This window comes from Callithrix jacchus, chromosome 19 (assembly GCF_049354715.1).
Source record: "Callithrix jacchus isolate 240 chromosome 19, calJac240_pri, whole genome shotgun sequence".
Lineage (NCBI taxonomy): Eukaryota > Metazoa > Chordata > Mammalia > Primates > Cebidae > Callithrix > Callithrix jacchus.
The window spans coordinates 37,300,325-37,316,006 of NC_133520.1; the positions used below are offsets into that span (position 1 = coordinate 37,300,325).

The window sequence follows — 15,682 nt, forward strand, 5'->3', positions numbered from 1 at the left end:
GGGGCTGAGGTGGGAAGATCACAAGGTCAGGAGTTCAAGACCAGCCTGGCCAATATGGTGAAACCCATCTCTACTAAAAATACAAAACTTAGCTGGGCATGGTAGCATGCACCTGTAGTCCCAGCTACTAGGGAGGTTGAGGCAGGAGAATAATTTGAACCCAGGACAGGAACATACTTGCCCCATGAAAGGACCAGCAGGGAGGCCAGTGTGGCTGGAGCAAGGGGAGAGTTGGGCGTGGGGCATATGAGGTCTGAGAGGTAACAACTTTTACTCTGAGAGTGAGGAGGAGCCACTGGAAGCTTTTGAGCAGAGAAGTGATGTAGGTAACTTGTTTTGCACCAGAGACTAAGCACAGGCTGCTATGCTTAAGCTAGAAGGGAGACAAAGGTCAGGCAGAGAAAGACCAGTGAGAAGGCCCCTCTCTGGCCCTAGTCTACTTTTCCAACCATATCTTCTACCATTTCGCTACCCTTCAACCATAATAAATTAGTCTTCCTTGAATATAGTTTGCACCTGCTGATCTACCATCTTTAACGAAGTTGCCTCCATTTGAAATATTAATAATAACAACAACTGGAATACAAACTATTGCTTATTAAGCATGAATTCATGCATTATCTGAGTTCATTTACAGCCATCTTTTTTCATGTTCACATTTTGTCCCCATTCATTGAGAAAGCTGAGGCTTTTTACAAATTGTGACCAGCTGGAGGGCCCCATGCCCAACCCATCACAGGATGTAGAACCACTGATGGCCCCTTGGTCGCAGGTGAATCATTTACATCTTTCAGGGTCTTCAGATCACATGACCCTCTGGGCATTTTCTCAGCAGAAGTCTTCTCAAAGGGAGAGAGAGGAATGTTTAAGATGATCATTCAAGGTCAATAACCATTTTCTGGGTAGAAAAGGAGAACCAAAAAACATTTCAGGCAACGAGAATAGTATTGTAACAGTTCAGCAGTACGTCATGGGATAGGAAACTGCAGTTTGCTGAAGGAAATTTGCAGGGATGAATTAGGCAGGAAACAGAACTAAAAGGAAGGCTTAGAATGTGACACGAAAGAGTTGAACTTTTTCCTGTTTACAGTGAGAGGCATTGAGAGGTTTGGGGTAAAAGAACACAAATCTTGTTTGGGCTGGGCAAGGTAAGTGTCTAGAAATGGTGAGGACCGTGGCCACCTGGAGAGCATGCTTTCTTTCTGTTTTTGTTTTGTTTTTCTTGTTGTTTTTGTTTTTGTTTTGTTTTGTTTTTCTGAGACAGAGTTTCGCTCTTGTTACCCAGGCTGGAGTGCAATGGCATGATCTCGGCTCACTGCAACCTCTGCCTCCTGGGTTCAAGCAATTCTCCTGCCTCAGCCTCCCGAGTAGCTGCGACTACAGGCGCAAGCCACCATGCCCAGCTAATTTTTTTTGTATTTTTAGTAGAGACGGGGTTTCACCATGTTGACCAGGATGGTCTTGATCTCTTGACCTCGTGATCCACCTGCCTCAGCCTCCCAATGTGCTGGGATTATAGGCATGAGCCACCACAACTGGCCGAGAGCATGCTTTGTTTCTAAAGGAAGCAGCCACGAAGCTCGGGCTGATGGCTGCCCTACAGAAATACAGGCCCAATCTTGCCACTGGGAAATCTAGATTTTTATGTAAAATCTACTAATTTTTTATACATTTGCAATTTTTTTTAACTTTTAATTACATGAGCCAGATAGAACACCCCACAGGAGCTGCCATCTGGGGGTCTCTTTCCAGGAGCATGAATAAGCTCCAAGAGGGCAGAGGCTTTGTCTGTCTTGTGTGCTCTTGTGTTCTCAGGGCCTCGCACAGAAGGTGCTCAACACATCTTTGCTAAATGCATGTGTGTGGGTTAACTAATTTCTATTTTATTCTTGAGGAAACTAAGGCCAATAAAGGATAATCCCCAGGATCACCTGAGAAGTGGCCACGCTTGGGTTCAAGTCCAAATCCCTGAACTTCAAAATAGGCAAGTGGACTTCAAGAGACACAGAATAAGAGTAGAAAGAGCTCTTCGGACTCCTCTATCATGCCCTATCCCAGGACTGTCCCCACGTGTTACCAATGTCCTGTGCATGGCTCCACCCGGTTTTAAATGCCCTGGGAAACTTTTGATCCCACCGAGACTGGTTTTCCCCTCTTATTTTGTTCAGGCCCAGGAATCAGAGACGAGGCTGCCCACATACCACCTGTCCCTCCCCAGCACAATGACATCTCCATACTGTTGAGCTGCTGTTGGCAGTAGCAGTTTCTCTGTGCCTTTCGGATTCAAAGAAGAACCTACCAAGCCTACACTAGCCTGGTGCCTCGCCAGCTTACTCCCCTGGGGTAGCCAGGAAGCTTCAAAGCTCAGTCTGCTCTGGTTCACTATTTACAAAACACTGTGAGAAGAACTGGGCACAGCTGCTGCAGAATAGACATGGAAGGTGGTAAGGAAACAGTAGACCTAGCAAAGGGGTGTTTGAGGAAATATGACACCAGCACTGGAGGCTTCTAAAATGAGAGTCAGTCCTTTGAGTGGAATTGTAAATAAATAAATACGTTACATTCTATAAAATTTTTTATTTATTTATAATGTAATAAACAAATAAATATTTTTAAAAGTAAAATAAGAGTCATAATTTCTACTAAGTCCTACTCAGTTGAAATAAAATAGACTCTTCCTTTCTTCCTCTCTTGCTTTCTCTCTTCCTCTAGTTAGCCAGTTCATTAGTCAATAAACATTTAATAAAGACCTTCAGTGTTCCACATTCTTCCTAACTGCCAGGTAATGATTTCAATGGTGCCCATGAGCTGAGCATATTACACTTAATTCATGCACTTCTGATTTATTAAGAAAGCAGAAGGAGAGAAGGAAACACTAGTATGTTTTACCAACTATGGCAATTCACAGGGGGAATATTGTTATTATTCTTGTTCTTGTTCCCCAATACAAATCTAAGAGTAACTTACCTATGTTAGCTTTCCTGGAATCGTTCCAGAATCCTGCACTTTAAAGGAAAAGTTGTGGCTGCATATTCTGCCCCCTCTGTCTGGAAATCCCCTGCACAGCGTTGCCAGCTACTCAGCCCAGTTCATCAGGGGATTTTTTAAATTTAATTTTTAAGAGTTTTATCCGAGGTCTCACAGCTGGGGTAAATGGTGAGTAGGAAGTTGATTCCGCCTGATCTGTCTGACTCCATGCCCTTTCCATTAGGTCATGAAGGGGAACCCGAGGATCGGCGCTTTGGAATGTTAATCTCACCTAGAGGACTGAAGTAATATCCCAGGATGTGAACATGTGCGACCATCTGCCTGTCCTGGGGGCGGGAAGAAGGCAGCATGCTCTATCCTTGACCCTGATTGAGCCCAGGGGCTGAATCTGGAGCTTTGGGGCCTGGGAACTTCTCTACCTGCGTCAATGTCTGGAGGCCCTGAGAGTTTCGCTCAGGCTCAGAGCAGGCATTGCAACCTCCCAGTTACTATTCTGTGCTGTGGCAAGTGCCAGCTTGTCCTCCCTTCCCCACCCAGCCCGGGAAACTGGCGGCATTTCTAGTTCAGGTCCAGACCCGTCCTGGCAGCCTGAATTCCATCGCCTAGACAGGAAGTTCATCTCAGCCCAGTGACCCTTTCTCTCTGTTTTTTTGTCACAGAGGAATTTCTATGCCAGCAGTGCGGGGTAAGGGGGTGGGTGGCCACAGGTTTCTCCCTTAAGCCACAGGAGCCATGGAGTGGAGGTAAGCTAAGCACATGGAGGAGGAAAGATGGGAGGGAAGGGTCAGGAAGCTTTAGAGAGTCCATTCCTGAGGCTATGACATCCTCAAGTTCCAAGGCAAACAAAGGTGTTGGGAAGGATGCACTGTATGTCCACCTGCCCAGCCCTTGAGATCCTGCCCCTAGAGAGCTGAGAGGAGGAGTTTTCTCACATTCCCACATTTGGAAGGGAAAGAGGCTGGGTCTGGGCAGGTCTAGAGAGTTCTGTTCCCCTGCCCCTGGGGGAACACGCCCAGGCTTGCTGACCTCTCAGGTAGGAGTCTGTCAGGTAGGAAGCTGGGCCTTTCAGTGTGTGTGTGTGTGTGTGTGTGTGTGTGTGTTGGGGTGTGTGTGTGTGTGAGAGAGAGAGAGGTGTGTGTGTGTGTACTGGGGGAGAGAAGCATATAGGATAGGGTAGCCAGATTTAGCAAAGAAAAATACAAGATGCCCAGTTAAATGTGAATTTCAGATAAACAATGAATACATTAATATACTAAACAGTTATTTGTTTTTTATCTGAAATTCAGATTCCTTGATTTTACTGGCAATGCCAATAAAGGGAGCTGGGGCTTGAGGGAACTGGACTGCGGCTGGCACTCCATTGCTTTTCCTCTCTGATTTCAGTGATGGGGCTAATTCCTGGACACATATCCCTGCCTTGACCTGCTCCTAACCTTGAAGACAGAGAATTCCTTGGACATCGGCTCTTCAGGGCACACACAGGGCCCCAACCCACACGGTGAGGGCTCTTTTGACTTCAGTTCTCAAACTCCAGAGACTTTCATGACAACTGTTAATGCTCCATCCTAGAGCCCCTTTGAAGATGAAAAGCCTCCTGAGAAGTGAAGTGCTCTGTTGTTGTAATTAACATAATTAAAAGCAATTTTTCTCATGGTCCCATAGGAAACTGGGGGACTTCACTTCTTGTGTGAAATCCTGACCACACACTCCCAGGAGAGGGACAGCACTTCTAAGCCAAACCTAGCCCCCCCGTCCCTGTCCCCATCCCATTCTGACTTTGATTTAGAAGTCGTTTTGTATTTCATGTTTGTTTCACCTTTCCAGATGATTCTTCATCAAAACACGGCACCCAGCTCTCCAGACACAGAACTGCATGTCTCCTCTGAAATGTCTGTGCCTGCTTTCCTGGGTTGAAGACATCTGGTGAATGGTAAAGCCTAAAGCTTTTCTACCTTAGAGAAGATGCTGTGTTACTAATCGGGTTAGGCCTAAAGCTTTACCATTTCAACCCTAGCTCTGTACCCAGACAGAAAGGATGCCTGCTGTTGTGGTCTCACCTCTCAACCCACATGCCCTGACCACTAGGAGCAAATGCTTCCTTGATTTCAAGAGTCAAGCTGTGGCTCTCAGAGTGACCAGGCAAAGAACATGTAAGCATTACTTTGCTAAGGCAGCTTGGTCATGCAATGGTAACCAGGGCAGCAAAATTCACCTCCAGAAGCCCTACACAGACTCTGTTGTCTTAACTATTTCTAGAAGTGCATCCTGCTGCAGTCCCCAAGGAGATGATAAACTCTTCCACAGTAAGAGCGGGAGCATTTCATTCCCCAAAGGCCCAGCATACAGAAGATGCTGTGTTACTAACAGGGTTAGTCCAAATTAATCTATTCCTGATAGGACAAAGAAGCATCTCTGTCTCTTTCTGTGTCTCCAGGGCTCTTAGCAGACAGCTCTGGGGTTTCCTGGCATACCTACAATGTGAAGCAAATTTGGCCTGTTGTGATTGTCAAAATGGTCGGGGGGGGCTCACGCCTAGAATCCCAGCACTTTGGGAGGCTGAGGCAGGTGGATCACTTAAAGTCAAGTGTTTGAGACCGGCCTGGCCAACATGGTGAAACCCTGCCTATACTAAAACTATAAAACTTAACCAGACACAGTGGCAAGCGCCTGTAATCTCAGCTATTCAGGAGGCTGAGGCAGGAGAATCGCTTGAGCTCAAGAAGCGGAGGTTACAGTGAGCCAAGATGGCGCCACCACACTTCAGCCTGGGCAAAAGAGCAAGACCCTTTCTCTCTTAAACAAAACAAAACAAAAACTCTAGACTGTGATGATGGCAAGTCAGCAAAAGTTTACAAAATTTCTCTGCCACTCAGAATCTATTTTTAACACCTTTATGTTGGTTCTGCTTTAGATACTCTTAGGAAATCATGAGAGGGAAGAGTCCTAGAATGCAGAGGAAAGCACTCTGAGAGCTTGGTGTTTACAGTCTGCTCCCCTCCCCGCAAGACACACACACACGGACCCACACGCATGCACACATTCATCTGGGGGCAGCAGAGTTAGCTCTTCCCCACCCTTTTTCTGTTTCATTCAGTTTAACTTAATAGGAACTAAGGTTTAGACAGAAAATAGTGCTCAATAACAATAATCATAATCCAAATTGAGCATCACTGACCTGGCCTCTTTGAGATTCAGAGTTACCAGAACATGTCAGATGAACTAGGGATTCTCTGACAGAGGCTTAATGACAGACAGTGGTGACAAGCCCTCTGAAATAGCTTCACCATGAGAGAGGAGACTCTGGACTGGGCACGGAGGGCTTAGAGCCCATCAGAGGGGGAGCTGGTTCTGGAAACAGCATGCAGCTGATGCTGACACCTCCTTTCCACCCATTCACCTGACTCTGTGGTGGTGCTAGGGAAATGGCTAGCACTTGTAAACTGAAGTGTTTAGACCCTAAAGAGCTGTGCCATTGAAAGCTCGTCCTGGCATGGTAGACATGAAGCTGACCAGCACAAGTCACAGGGAGCCAGGAAAGAAGAAAGGGGAGAGTAGGAGAGAATGTCTGCTCTTGCCCCCTGGAACACAACCAGATTTCAACAGCAACTACTCAACATGAGGGTAAGCAGGACCGACCCTTTGGACTGGGTTAGCATTTCTGAAACTTGCCAAACCAGGGGGAAGAATGCACTTCCTGCTAATCTAACCCTGTAGAAGCTCAACCTCACTGGGAATCCCATATTAAAAGAAACTCAGTCCTTTTAATTAAAGACTGAAGCACAGGAACAATTTTCAAGGATGATTATTCTTCAAATAGCATACCCTACTTAGGAAAATAAACCTTCACTATCTTTTCTTGAGGAAAAAGTCTAGTGTCTTTATTTTTTAAATCAGGAATACACAATTCTCTGGATGACTTCTTTTCTTTTAATGATTTTTAAAGGTATTTTTGTTTCTTGAAGAGCCAACACCGATTCGAGGGTGTATTCCTGTGTGGTTGTGTGGTAAAAAAAATATTTCTCCTTATATTTCAGTAGACAATGCCCAACCCTTGCCCATGCTGCCCTCATTTTTCTTTGCACTAGAACCTGTCCTGTCCCAAATACATTCACTGTCGTCTACCTTAGCCATCAAAGGAACTACAGTTACAATTACTTTAGGGCTAGAGGACAAAATTATCCAAACATTTATCTGGCTACCAAACCCCTAGTTGTGTCTTCAGACAAAGCTAGAGGAGCTATTAGTCAGCAGAATAAGGGTAGCACTACTTTACAGCACTCAACGCCGAATTATAAACAGTTTGGCAATCTGCCTTTGCGGGATTTCCAGTGCAAGAATTTATAATAAACCTATGAAAGGACTTTTCTTTTATTTTATTTTTTTGAGGCGGAGTCCCACTCTGTCACCCAGGCTGGACTGCAGAGGCACGATCTTGGCTCACTGCAACTTCCACCTCCCAGGTTCAAGTGATTCTCCTGCTTCAGCCTCTGAAGTGGCTGGGATTGAGATTACAGGCACACATCATCACACCCAGCTAATTTTCGTATTTTTATTAGAGACAGGATTTTGTCATGTTGGCCAGGCTGGTCTTGAACTCCTGACCTTAAGAGATCCACCTTCCTTGGCCTCCCAAAGTGCTGGGATTACAGGCATGAGCCACCGCACCCACCTGAAAGGACATTTTTAGTTATAAATTTTATTTCTAAAAAGTTTGGTTCTAGCCAGAATGAATGCATGATGAAGAAAATAAGAAGAAATAAAACTGTACAGCTAGAAAATCTTGTTCATGAGAAATGTATATGGTGGTTAAAGTAAATATGAGAAAAGCTGGTGTTTTAGAGCCTTCACTATCTAAAGGAGAAAAGCTTCCCCCAAAATGGAAGGTAGATAACTGCCCAGATAGAACATTCACATCGTTGAAGCCTACCATACCAGAGGTGCTAGGCTTGGGGTTAAGGCTGGGATGTCACAGTTTACTGGGGAGTGATTTGTTAACAATCAAAAAAGGGAGAACATTGATTTGAGCTAATAGGCAATTATAGACTCAGTTTCATTCCAGATGGTAATTCCTAACTTGATTTTTTAAAAAGCAGGACCACAATCTGTACCCTGGGGATTATTTTTCCCTTATTTCTCCCCCTCCAAAAGAAAATTTTTCTTTTTTTAAGATGGAGTTTCGCTGTTGTTACCCAGACTGGAGTGCAATGGCGCGATCTCGGCTCACCGCAACCTCCGCCTTCTGGGTTCAAGCAATTCTCCTGCCTCAGCCTCCCGAGTAGCTGGGACTACAGGTGAGCACCACCATGCCCAGCTAATTTTTGTATTCTTAGTAGAGACGGGGTTTCACCTTGTTGACCAGGATGGTCTCGATCTCTTGACCTCGTGATCCACACGCCTCGGCCTCCCAAAAGAAAATTTTTCTAAGTCATCACATAAATTAATCAGTGGTGCTCAGAGGAGTTGTGATTTTCCTGGGAAAAAATGGCACATAAAAGGTGAAAAAGAAAAAAAATGCATCAATGTAAGTCAAGCCACCCTAGACTGGATGAATCCCTCCCTCCTCTCTGTTCCCTTGGCGCATGCCTCACAGTTTCTTGAAAGAATTTATCACCCTGCGATGTTGTGGAGAATCATCGGCTTCTATGACTGCTCCCTCTCTCTGGACTGTGAGATCCCTGAGGCCAGAGATTTTGTTTTATTCTTTCACATAAATTCCCTTGGCGCTGAATCCATTCCAGAGTGCAGTAGTAGAGGATCAATGATTACTCAGCAAATGAACACTCCCTAGATTTTCTACTGCACCCAATAGTCTGGATGAGGCGTAAAAGTCATTTGGCACCTAATGCGTGACTGAGACTTGAATCCAGATCGATGTGAGTCCAGCATCCTTAGTCTTAACTCTTTTGTAAACCTGCCTTTCCTGAGAAGGATCAGTCCATAAATGGGAGACAACAAGAGCTTTCCTCTTCCCCAGTGGCTACCCCTCCTCAGTCACCTTCCTGGTTCTTCTTCATCTGCCCTGGGTCTTAAATTCGCAGCTACCCCAGGGCTCAGTTTTCAGGCTTCTTTTCTGTGTTTATAATAAGTGATTTCATGCAGCCCTAATCATACACTCACCATTCCCAGATGTGCATGGTCATCCTGGCAGCAGGGATCTTTCTCCTGAACTCCAGATGTGCCACATATGTAGACCTCTCCACTTAGATGTCTAAGGGGAATCTATCTGAAGCTTAATATGTGAATTGAATTATCTGGACACTGGCTGGGCGTGGTGGTTCATGCCTGTAATCCCATCACTTTGGGAGGCCAAGGTGGGCACATCACTTGAGGTCAAGAGTTTGAGACCAACCTGGCCAACATGACAAAACCCTATCTCTATTAAAAATACAAATAAAAAAAATAGCCAGGCATGGTGGTGCAAGCCTGAAATCCCAGCTACTCTGGAGGCTGGGATGAGAGAAGCGCTGGAACCCAAGAGGCAGAAGCTGCAGTGAGCCAAGATCACATGACTGCACTCCAGCCTGGGCAACAGAGTGAGACCCTGTTTCAAAAAATAAAAACAAAAAATAAGAATTATCTGGGCACTTGTTGGGAAAATGGATGCAGTGTTTCTGAGCCCACAGGGATAAATGGAGAACACAAGAAGTTAAGAGCTGCGGGGAGCTGGATGTAAGAAGCTAAGAGCCTTGGGTTCACCCGTGTAATTCCATCGTGTTATAATCATATTTGCATAGTGACCAGCCTGGATGGTGTGGATTTCATGGATGTTTCTGGTAAACTAAACTCATTACAGTCTCAGAATATAATAATTATACCAAGAGAGACTTGAGATCCTGGCTTCAATAAACACTGAGAAGTAGGAGGAAGCACGTGGTAAAAATATGAAAAAGTCCCCAACGTCACCCCGTCTGGAGTGCATTGGCACAATCTCACCTCACTGCAACCTCCACCTCCCAGGCTCAAGCAATTTTCGTGCCTCAACCTCCCAAGTTGCTCGGATTACAGGCCCATGCCACAATGCCTGGCTATGTTTTGTATTTTTAATAGCGATGGGGTTTCACCATGTTGGCCAGGCTGGTCTTGAACTCCTGATCTCAATTAATCTGCCCACCTTGGCCTCCCAAAGTGTGAGGATTACAGGCATGAGCCATAGCACCCAGCTGAAAAAGTCTCCAAAGTCGTGGTTGGCAGCACCCAAAGCATCAGGTAAGGCATCAGAAAGGAAGATTTAATACCCTTGACACCCACTTCAGACATCCTTGTGATTTCTCTAAACTCCAAATCTGATCACATAGCTCTCTTGCTTTAAATCACTTATCGGCTCCTCACCTTTTATAGGACTAGATGTCATGTCAACTTCTCCACAAAGCATCTAAGGCCTTTCACAGACTGGCTCCTCACCTACCTGCTCTCTAACCCCCCACTTCCTGCCAGTCCATCTCAGTGATGTGGACGACTTGCAGTTATCCAAACACATCTGTACACTTTTCTTCATGCTGTTTTCTCTACCTGAAATGCTCTTTTCCTATTTGTTCACCCAGGAAACCCTAACTCAGCCCATCCTCTGTGCAGCTCCCCATGAGCTTTTTCCTTTTTCCCAAAGCAGAATGACTTTATTTATCCTCTGGGTTCCTTTCATCCTTTCATACATCTTTTAGCCCGTGACAATGTCATTATTTGTTAACTGCTTTGTCTCCCAACTAGACTCTGAGATCTTCAAGGTAAAAGTCTGATGTTTGAGTCTTTTAAATCCTTGATGCCCAGTGTCATTCCTAGAACACAGTAACTGGTTAGAAAATGCTGATAAAATGAATAAATATATGAACAGATGAGCCCTTGCCAGAAAAAAAAAATGAAAAATAGTACATAGTTTTAGCAGTATTCCACTAGAGGGAGCAATGCAAAACTTGATGCCCTCTAACAGCATCTTAGGCTTGTTCTCAACTAAAGTAATATAAAATATTTCCCATTTTAAGCTAGACCTAATGTAAATTAATCCCTGATACACCTGAGGAAACATATTTATAAAAGTTCTCTATATTCCAGGTCGTTTCACAGTGGATACTTCTTATAGGTACAGATTAATAGAAAGAGCAGGGGCCATATGTATTCATATTTTCTATTTTTATGTTATGTGGCATCCATCACAAAGCTTTGCTCTTCACAGACATAATCTCATTTCTAAAGTCTGCTCCACCTAGAAAGCTTATGGCTCCACATACAGTAAATGCTGTGGAATCCGATGACTACACGGCTTTCTAATTTCCTGTTGTCCTATATCCTTCATATCCTGTTTTGATCATATACACTTACAATTCATGAGGTCAGCAGACACAACTCATACAGCCTCAGATCTAGAATTTAGATCAATTTTGAGTTCAATACTTGTGTTCAATGAATGTGTCTGGCTGACACATGCTCAGCCTGAGAGCAGCATCCCCCCGCCTGGGTAAATGCGTCTTTGCAGATTCCTTAGCATCCGGCATTGTTCAGCTCAGTATTCGGCACAGTGCATTGTAATTGTCTGTGTACTTATCTACACCCAGACAGAACTGTGGAGACTGGCATCATCTTATTCTTTCTCCTAGCCTCAGCTGCCAGTATCATACCTGGCACATGATAAGTGTTAGATACATTTTTTAAAATGAATAGGTGAGCTAATTCCATAATTTTATAAGGGCAGTGAGAGACTGATTTCTGCCAGCACTCTCAGGGAAAAGCTGGATTGCTTTAGGTGTGTACACAGCATACGTGAATACATGTTGTAGAAGAGCTGGTCTTGTATGTAGGAAACTGTCTGATTATAGCTATTAGGAAAACACACACACACACACACACTCCTTCCCTAGAATCTTCCCAAATCAGAAGCTGAGGTGTCTGACTTTCACTATTAGAGAGTCATACCTTTAGATATACATGGCTTCCTCTCAACATATCTTGAAACCATGTGGCCTTGTTATCACGAAAAAAATTAAATCTCAAACTCCCCAGCATCTGAGATGTATCCTCAAGCAGTGCTTCCCCCGGCTCTGTTGAAAATCTCAGATAGACCTCTGCTTACTTTCTGTATTTTACATTAGAAAGTGACTGACTTGTGTCTTTAAATACATAGCTGTATGTTAAGTAAGTTCTTTCAAATTATATATCATAATATTTGCAAAACAAAACATATAAATTTGTATAACTCCATGAATTCATAATGATACTAAAAATGAAAACCAAAATTTAATTGGCCACCATTAAATCTAGTGATCAACTTCTTATGTTGAAAATTGGCAAATGAAGGGAAAGAATCAAGCATTTATTCTTTCCTATACAAACTGTATCACTGGGTAACCAAAATTTAATTAAGTTAGAAATTTATCTTCACAACAATTCAGCAAGTAAGTAAACAGTAAATGACAGAATCAGAGTATCACTCCCTGAGATAGAATTAGAACGTATTCATGAATTAATGAATTTAGATATTGCGCACCAGAGTCCGGTAATATCACAAAAAGAAAGGCAACCAGACATCATATGTCTTCTTATATATAACAGACCAGCTATAACGAAGTCTGTCAAACTTTGTTATATGCTTATCCATAGATCCAACAATCAACTCGTAAGAAATATAGAGAGGAGGCCGGGCACGTTGACTCACGCCTGTAATCCCAGCACTTTGGGAGGCTGAGGCAGGTGGATCACAAGGTCAAGAGATCGAGACCATCCTGGTCAACATGGTGAAACCCTGTCTCTACTAAAAATACAAAAAATTAGCTGGGCATGGTGGCGTGTGCCTGTAATCCCAGCTACTCAGGAGGCTGAGGCAGGAGAATTGCCTGAACCCAGGAGGCGGAGGTTGCGGTGAGCTGAGATCATGCCATTGCACTCCAGCCTGGGTAACAAGAGCAAAACTCCGTCTCAAAAAAAAAATAAAAAAATAAAAGAAAAAAAAATTTAGAGAGGAGCACAACATGTTAAACCAACAAAGAATTTTTAAAAGACAACATTTATGAGACAATCAAAACTGTGAACACTGGCAGTATATATGATGATATTAAATAGTTATCACTTTTATTAGGTGAGATAATGCCATTGAGGCTACATTTAAAAAAACCCTTAACTTTTAGAAATGCACACTAAAATCTTTACAGATGAAATAATATGTTCTGGATTTGCTTAAAAAATAATGCAGAGTAGGGACAGGGCAGTGGTTGGGCGTATAAATGAGACAAGATGGCCTTGAGTTGATATTGGTTGAAGCTGAGCTACAGGTATATGGGAGTTCTTCCATTTTGTCTACTTTTGCATATACTTGAAATGTGCAATATGAAACATTTTTTTCTTTTAAATTATTAACTAATTCCTAAACATTCTGATATTCTTGTCCTAAGGGATAGCTATCCCTCTCCCACTCCTTGAGATCATTATCGTAGAGAATCTTCTGGAAATTGCAAATATCCCAAGGAAAGTAACTTGTTAATTCATTAACCGCCATCTGTAGATTAATATAGAAGGTTATCTCCTGGACTGCCTTTAACCCTGAAAATACGGAGTGCCTGTGAGTAGAGGTAAAAGAAAACCTTGTGGGAGGGAAACAAAGGGCAGAGGGAGGGAAGAAGAAAGAGGAAGAACAAATTTTGTCTTCATGACAGTTTTCCCAAGGCCATCATTTGTTGGCATATACATCTTCTTTGTGCAGGTTTTACTAAGAGAACTTTCACTGGAGGCATAAAAAAATGCATATATTCTTGGCTCTTAGGTTAAATTTTCACAAAGGATTCCTTTTTATGTTGTCAAAGGCTAATATAAATATTTTTAGGACAAAACCCAGTGAGCCAATGATGAGACTGTTTGGGTGGGGCTAGGGTACATTTTTGCTTGAACCTGAGAACCGTCTAGACCTGTACACAAGACCACAAGGATGTGCAAACCCGGAGAGGAAGAGTCACCTCAAGCACTTGGGAATACAGCTTTCATAGAAGATCTCTGGAAGAACACCAAGAAAGTGGTTGCCTCTGGGGAAGGAAACTAGGTCACTTAGGATATGTTGGGACGGGGAAAAGGATGGCTCTTTATTGTTATAGCCAAGTTATACTGTGGTCAGCACCTTAAAATGTATGATGACATCTTGCAAACACGCTTTTGTTGACCTACGTGACTGTACTTTTTATCTTGAAATTAGATAGTAGACAAATGGCTATTTATGGGTTCCTTGGCTAGCCCAGTTGCTGGGCACCACCCACTCTGTTTGCACATGTTCCTCATATTCTTTAGCCCTGTCCTCCCTTCCCCACCCCAGCCTCTCCAAATCTAATTAAGAGTAGTAGACGGTCACTAGAACGGACACGAATCATATTCTAATAGTTTTATTACAACTTCTACAGTGGGATATGGTACTGGGGAAAACCCAAATTTCCCACAGAAGCAGAGCCGTTCGATGCTCCTGTTTTACCTTAAATACTCAAGTAAATTCTGTGGCTTATGATTTAAGCACTCTGTTTCTATAGAACATGGTATCATAAGTTACTACTGGGAAAAGGGTCTCACCATCTTTATCCTGTGGTCTCAAGCAGCCCTGCACACTTTGCAAATCCCTGGAATACTGAGTCTACTTTTATATTTTTGCTTTTTCCTGTTTATTTAAGTGTTATTTACATACATTAAAATTCACTTTAACTGTACAGTTTTACTTTTTTTTTTTTTTTTTGAGACTGGGTTTCACTCTGTTGTGCCCAGGCTGGAGTGCAATAGTGTGATATCGACTCACTTCAACCTCTGTCTTCCAGGTTCAAGCAATTCTCCTGCCTCAGCCTCCTGAGTAACTGGGATTGCAGGCGTGCACCACCACATCTGGCTAACTTTGTATTTTTAGTAGAGACTGGGTTTCACCATGTTGGTCAGGCTGGTCTCGAACTCCTGACCTCAGGTGATCCACCCGCCTCAGCCTCCCAAAATGCTGGGATTATAGGCATGAGCCACAGCAACCCACCACAGTTTAACTTCCCTTATTGTATACATGGTGTAACTACCAGCACAATCAAAATATAAGATGGTTCCTTTACCTTCAAAAGCTTTTCCATCCCCTTTTGTCCGAGTTCAGTTATGAGACACCGGATTGGGTTTTACAGTTTTTTCTAGCATTGACTGGAGGTGATTTCAGTAAAGTCACTCTACCTCTCTAGATGTGTTTCTGCTGTTGTTAAATGAGGTATGCCAGAACAGATTTGTTTCCGGGGACTCTTCCAATACTTACAGAAAACGCGAGAGTTGGGTTAGGCTGGGAATCTCAGACTTGTGGGCCCCATGCTTGATGTAACACACGCAAGTGGCAGACCCTAATGTGTAAAAGCATGTGGTTGCATCAATTAAGGTTTTTCTCTCTTCTCTTGCTAGCGTGCTATCCTTTCTAAGCATCAGCTTCCTCATCTGCAACATCAGGCTTATTAACAAGACCTATTTGTACACTGTCGTGATGATGAAGTGAGATGTTGAAGCATCCTTAAATGTGGATTAATATTTTTATTGCAGTATACTGTAAAGTCACTGCATTCGACTATCTCCACTACTACACATTTACGCACTTATTTCCATAACCAAAACACAAACACAAAGCTCATGCCTCCCGACCCACGTAACCCAGGAAGCTCCCACCTACCCTCAGCTGCTCACGTTCTGGGGCTCTGAGAACAAATGGGAACAAGCGCGCGTG

At 43.4% G+C, this 15,682-nt stretch overlaps 1 protein-coding gene across 4 annotated transcripts in view; it reads right to left on the reverse strand.

Annotated features, from left to right (window-relative positions):
• Positions 1-15,682, reverse strand: part of IRF6 (interferon regulatory factor 6) — a 218,629-nt gene that overhangs the window by 26,935 nt on the left and 176,012 nt on the right. The window contains exons 1-2 of one of the 4 annotated variants that reach the window (XM_078357056.1): positions 15,629-15,665; positions 8,336-8,459 (exon numbers count right to left, since the gene is read on the reverse strand). The exons of 2 other annotated variants lie outside the window; for them this stretch is intronic. The gene's annotated coding sequence lies outside the window, so the exon portion shown is untranslated. Of the gene's footprint in view, positions 1-8,335; positions 8,460-15,035; positions 15,189-15,628; positions 15,666-15,682 lie in introns of those variants that run through there. One more of the 4 variants, XM_035280991.3, reaches the window with a different exon arrangement.